The sequence below is a fragment of the Erpetoichthys calabaricus genome, chromosome 3 (genome assembly GCF_900747795.2).
Source record: "Erpetoichthys calabaricus chromosome 3, fErpCal1.3, whole genome shotgun sequence".
In the NCBI taxonomy this organism is placed as follows: domain Eukaryota; kingdom Metazoa; phylum Chordata; class Cladistia; order Polypteriformes; family Polypteridae; genus Erpetoichthys; species Erpetoichthys calabaricus.
Genome location: NC_041396.2, coordinates 9,161,995 through 9,167,994, shown reverse-complemented (window position 1 = coordinate 9,167,994; position 6,000 = coordinate 9,161,995). Strand labels below are relative to the sequence as shown.

The following is a 6,000-nucleotide window of genomic DNA, read 5'->3' as shown; positions in this document are numbered from 1 at the left end:
GTCATTCGGCACCCACTCCAGTCAGTCCCACTGCTTTCCCTAACTTCCTTGTTTTTTCAGTATGTTTGAGACCTGCTCTTTCACAAAATTTGACAGTCTGAGCTCATACTAACTGCTTTATTTAGACTATCTGATGTCTTTTACTGTACCTTAGGTTTCTGCCTTGATAACTTCAGAAGTAAAGGATATCTCTTCAGTTTAAATTGCATAATTTATTCTCTTTGGTGTGTCTCCTTTAATAAACACGTGGCTTAATAAAATTACCTTCAGGTCCTAAATAGTTAAACATTGTGAAATACTGATAAAGAACTAAATGTTTTATTATGTGCCCATCTTACACAGAAATGCAAATTAGTGAGATCACACATGTATTTGCATAGTCTAAATTTATAAAAATGCATAATACGCCTAAGCGTTTAGAGATCCTGAGACCTCATCCTGTGAGACGATCGCCATGTTTGCTGTGAGAGCAGTTTGCCTCCTCGCCACCATCGCTATGCTTGCTGCAGTGGTTGATCTGGTGAGTATTAATGCTCAGCTAGGTGACTCCTTCCAAATTTCTGGTCAGTTTAGCTGATTTACTCTTAACCTGAAATTAATACTGCAACATCTTCTAATACATAGCAAGTAAATGAATGAAATACTTTTAGATTCGTGCTGATTTTCAACTTTTAGTTTAAATAGCAAGTATGGAGGTAGCAATAGAGCAGTACATGTCAACATTTGACATCTGCAGATTTTCTTTATGTTGTTGTTACAGTGGGTTCAGTGTGTGTTCGAACTCCTCCTGCTGTCTGCACACGATATTGTGTCGTAAATTTCATATTGAAGAGATTTGTCATTCTTGCCCGTCAATCTACTCTCAACCACCCATAATGATAAAGTGGAGACGTGTTTTCAGAAAGGTTTGGAAATTGATTCAACATCAAAAACTGAAATCTCTTATTCATGAAAGTATTCAGACCCTTCATTCAGTACTTTTTAGAAGCCCCTTTAGCAGTAATTTATCCATCCATCCTCCAACCCGCTGAATCCGAACACAGGGTCACGGGGGTCTGCTGGAGCCAATCCCAGCCAACACAGGGCACAAGGCAGGAAACAATCCTGGGCAGGGTGCCAACCCACCGCAGGACACACACAAACACACACTAGGGCCAATTTAGAATCACCAATTCACCTAACCGGCATGTCTTTGGACTGTGGGAGGAAACCCACGCAGACACGGGGAGAACATGCAAACTCCACGCAGGGAGGACCCGGGAAGCGAACCCGGGTCCCCAGGTCTCCCAACTGCGAGGCAGCAGCACTACTCACTGCGCCACCGTGCCGCCCGCAGTAATTTATGTCAAATCTAAATACAATCAAATGACCAATCAGCATCAAAAGACGGAGCCACTGGCATCAATAGTTGGTGTAAGAGCAAATCTTAGAAAATAATGCTTTAAGCTTTGAGTTAAACTCATATTAATATTTGCTTAATTTCTTTCATAGTCATAGACAATGGTATAGTCTTTTCACCGCTGTAAGTTAGTACGAGGTAGAACTTTCTCGCTATAATTAAGATCTTCTTCTTCTTCTTCTTTCAGCTGCTCCCGTTAGGGGTTGCCACAGCGGATCATCTTCTTTCCTATCTTACTGTCCCCTGCATCTTGTTCTTTTACACCCATCACCTGCATGTTCTCTCTCACCACATCCATAAACCTTCGCTTAGGCCTTCCTCTTCCCTAGCAGCTCTATCCTTAGCATCCTTCTCCCAATATACTCAGCATCTCTCCTCTGCACATGTCCAAACCAACGCAATCTCGCCTCTCTGACTTTGTTTCCCAACCGTCCAACTTGAGCTGACCCTCTAATGTCCTCATTTCTAATCCTGTCCATCCTCGTCACACCCAATGCAAATCTTAACATCTTTAACTCTGCCACCTCCAGCTCTGTCTCTTGCTTTCTGGTCAGTGCCGTCGTCTCCAACCCATATAACATAGCTGGTCTCACTACCATCCTGTAGACCTTCCCTTTCACTCTTGCTGATACCTGTCTGTCACATGTTACTCCTGACACTCTTCTCCACCCATTCCACCTTGTTTGCACTCTCTTCTTCACTTCTCTTTAGCACTCTCCATTACTCTGTACTGTTGATCCCAAGTATTTAAACTCATCCACCTTCGCCAACTCTACTCCCTCCATCCTCACCATTCCACTGACCTCCCTCTCTTTCACACACATGTATTCTATCTTGGTGGTCCTACTGACCTTCATTCGTCTCCTCTCTAGAACATATCTCCACCTCTCCAGGGTCTCCTCAACCTGCTCCCTACTATCGCTACAGGTCCCAGTGCACAGGCACTTAAAAGACCCATTTTCGGCATTGAAGTGAAATAAACATACAGTTTTCTGATCATTTTTAAATAGTTCAGAAACATTTAGAAATGATTTTATAACATTTAGAAATTGTTCAACTGTAAACAAACGAAACAAGACTTTAAAAAGAACTTAACAGTAACTCTTCTTTTCTTTTTTTTTTTGCTATTTAAATTTTCTCAATTTGTGTGAACTGTTTTACTTTGAATTTTTACTAAAGCTTTTTGTGGAATCATTTTAACGTGTCAGGCTTTTGCTGAATCCCATTCATAAGCTGGAGCTGCTGAACTTTGGTAATTTTGGGTAAACGCAGTTACAGCTGGGGAAAGAGGAGGTCCATTTATAAGTGTGTTTGGAAAGGAGAAGGTGAACAGGAGGGAATTAATGAGGCATGGGACTCATCATCTCACTGGCAATCAAAATGATGACTTCATTCTCTTGCGTGTCAAAAGAATGCAGAAACAGTCTAATACCTGATTATCTCAGTGGGTATGAATTGAGAGCTACGAAGAAACCAAGTTTGGTGACATTAAGAAATGTTTCACTATATTCAGTGTTTAGTTAAAATTGCTAACAACCCACCTCGAAAATTTAACTACACTGCCTAATTTAACATGTGTAAGAAGAAAACAACTTCAGATGACTTAATGTGAGTGTAAACATTTTTCAGTGAGACCTAAAATGGTCTTTTCGCCATTTCTGTTAATCACTTTACAGTCCACAATGACTAAACTTTTGCTCATGTTTAGAAGTGGACTTCTTTTTTCCTTGGGTGGAGTGGTGGCTCTGAGGCTAAGGATTTGCACCGGCAATAAGAAGGTTGATAGTTCAAATCCCATAAATGCCAAAAGTGACTCTACTTCATTGGGCCCATGAGCAAGGCCCTTATCCTGCAATTTCTCTGTCCTGGGTGTGACGTTAATCTGCATCCAGCCCTGCATGTAATCCCTCCAAACTGCAGGGAAAAACCTGGAGATAGGTGGCTGAATTGGCACTCCAGCCACCATAAACAAATCTCACACTGTTCCACTCCTTCTGAACAAGTGTGGTGCTGAGGTGTCACCCATATCACGGCTGCACTCAGGTCCTAATCTGGGATTCTGAGTTGGTTTGTCATGTGGTGGGTAGGGCGATGCACATTAGCGCGTGCTCCTAACCTCTCTGTCTTCTTTCCCCGCCTGTTGACACTGATCGGTCATTTATTAGTTTTAAATTTGGCGAGATTAAAGCATGGTCTCGAATCGAAACTCAATTCACATGGAGTTGCTGTTAAGCGAAATGAAGTACGTCCACTTTGTTTTTAGTTATGACATGCGACCTATGAACATGAATTAAAATGCAATACGCTTTTGTATTGCATCTTAAACTGACAATAAAATTGTGTGCCGTTGAGAAAAACAATCGTTCGGTTCATCCGTTTTTAATTATGGCATAATAAAACTGTTCCAAAATCAAATGTTCCACTTGCAAATGTATTGCATTTCAAAATATTAACACATTTTATCGCATTTAAGATTGGCACAAATCACTTTCCATAGTGATTCCAGCTTTGAGTTTTCTTGGTTTCAAATACCTGCAGTTTGGAATACCTGCATTTGGATAGTTTAATCTATTCTTCTTGGCAGGTCCTCTCAGGCTCCATTAGATTGGATGGGAAGTGTCTGTAAACTGCCATCTTACAGGTCCCTCCACTGATGTTCTATGGGGTTTATGCCTGGGCTTCAGCTGGGCAACACAAGAGGTAGATTCCTTACCACTATTTACAGGAACCAGGGACTTCTTAAAAACTAAGGAACTGTTGAAACATTCCCACCACAGGAACTTGGGCCATTTGTAATATCTGGTAGATAGTTCCTGGTACTAATTTTAGCTCCAACTTCAGGGTATGTGCTTCAGGCTCAGGTGTGGAATTGTTCTGATTGGTTGACCACAAGCACTGGTGCCATGCTGCAAATCAGTTGGACTCTGAAGAGTTATCAGTGAAAATGGAGCAGCATATCAGTTTTCATAGCCACCTCCTTCGCACTGCATTACCTTTCTTTACATGTCACATGTTTTCCATAAAGGTTACAAATCCCGATGAACGGTTGCAAACACAACACATGAAAGTGGCCAGGCACCACAAGTGGCCCAGGGTCTGCATCAAGCAGGAACTCACTGGTTCCTGAAAACCAAGTTCTTGCAGTGGGAAAGTACCTAAGGAGAGTTAGAGTCTTGTCCTCAAGCCATTCCAGCATTATTATGGCTGCATTCTTTGAGTCATGTGCACTCTGTGACAGGTTTTCTTCAGTGACCTCTCTGTATTTGGCTGCAAATATCCTTCTCTCAATTCTGACCACTCTACCTGGTCCCCATAGCATGATGCTGCCACACCATGCTTCTCAGTAGGAATGGTATTAGGAAAATAAGAAATTTGACAAACGAGAGGAGACCATTCAGCCCATCAAGATAGTTTCTTTTGCTAATAGCTAATCCAGATCCTTCCAAAAGGGTGTCAAGGTTTCTCTTTCAAGCCCATATGTTGGTAGTTTGTTCCAGAGCCCCACAACACTTTGAGTAAAGATGTGCTTCCTAGCTTCAGTCTTAAATGCACTTCCTTTTTATTTCTATTGATGTCCTTAAGGATATGATTCATCATTAAGCTGAAAGTAAGTTTCTGGATCCCCTTTATTGATATCTTTGAGGATTTTGTTAGGCAAGAAATGGGCAGTGCCTGGTCTACACCAAACATAATGCTTGAAACTCTAAGCCTAAAAGCATTCAAATTTGTCTTGTTAGACCGGATAAACTTTTCGTCAAGCTTTCAAAGTTCTTTAAATTTTATTTGGCAAACTTTAAGAGGGCTGTCCTAGGACTTTTACTCAGGAATGCTGCTGAGATGGTTATCCTTCAGACAGGTTCTCCAGTCTCAGCAGAAGACTCTTGAAGCTCATTTAGACTGACTGTTGGCTTCTTGGTTACCTTCCTGTCTATGGTCCTTCTTTGCCAGACTGACAACTCTTCAAAGAGTTCTGGTGATTCCAAACTGTTTCATCCTTTCAAAATTATTAGGGCCACTGTGTTCCTGAAAGCACTCAAAACTTCAGAAGTGGTTTGACCCCCTTTGACGTGAGCTACGCCTCACCACAATATGACCACAGAGGTCTACTGAGAGCTTCTTGGGGTTCATGGCTTGGTTTTTATCCTGATATGCAGTGTGTATTGTGGGACCTTCTGTACACAGGAACACATGTGTGCCTTCCTAAATGATGTCCAGGGTCTGAATAATTCAATGAATGAGAAATATCAGCTTTGGATTGTATTATTGTGGTATTTCCCTCTTTGTACCCTATAACTGTTTTCTCAAGGTTAAGTGTTCTCGTCAAGTTCGTTATAGGGTTGGTCTACTGTTGCACTTTAAGATGAACACACACACACACACACACCCTAACCACAACAGTGCCCCATGAATGACACACACACGCCGATTAACCCTTAGCACTTTAAACCACATAAGTGCTTTAGGAATAACTCAGCCTGTCACTCTCTCAGCACTTCAAGAGACTTACTTATTATCGGCACAAACAACATACGATGTTTTAGTGATATCTCAGACCTAAATATTACTTTTGGTCTACAAGAATACATTAAAACATACAAAGA

The 6,000-nt window shown here is 41.4% G+C and overlaps 1 long non-coding RNA gene across 1 annotated transcript in view; it reads left to right on the top strand.

Moving 5' to 3' along the window:
* Positions 1 to 432: 432 nt before the first annotated feature.
* LOC114649614 (uncharacterized) overlaps positions 433 to 6,000 on the top strand; it is a 28,027-nt gene continuing 22,459 nt past the window's right edge. The window contains exon 1 of the long non-coding RNA XR_003715830.2: positions 433 to 520. This is a non-coding gene — a long non-coding RNA (uncharacterized LOC114649614). The remainder of the gene's footprint in view (positions 521 to 6,000) is intronic.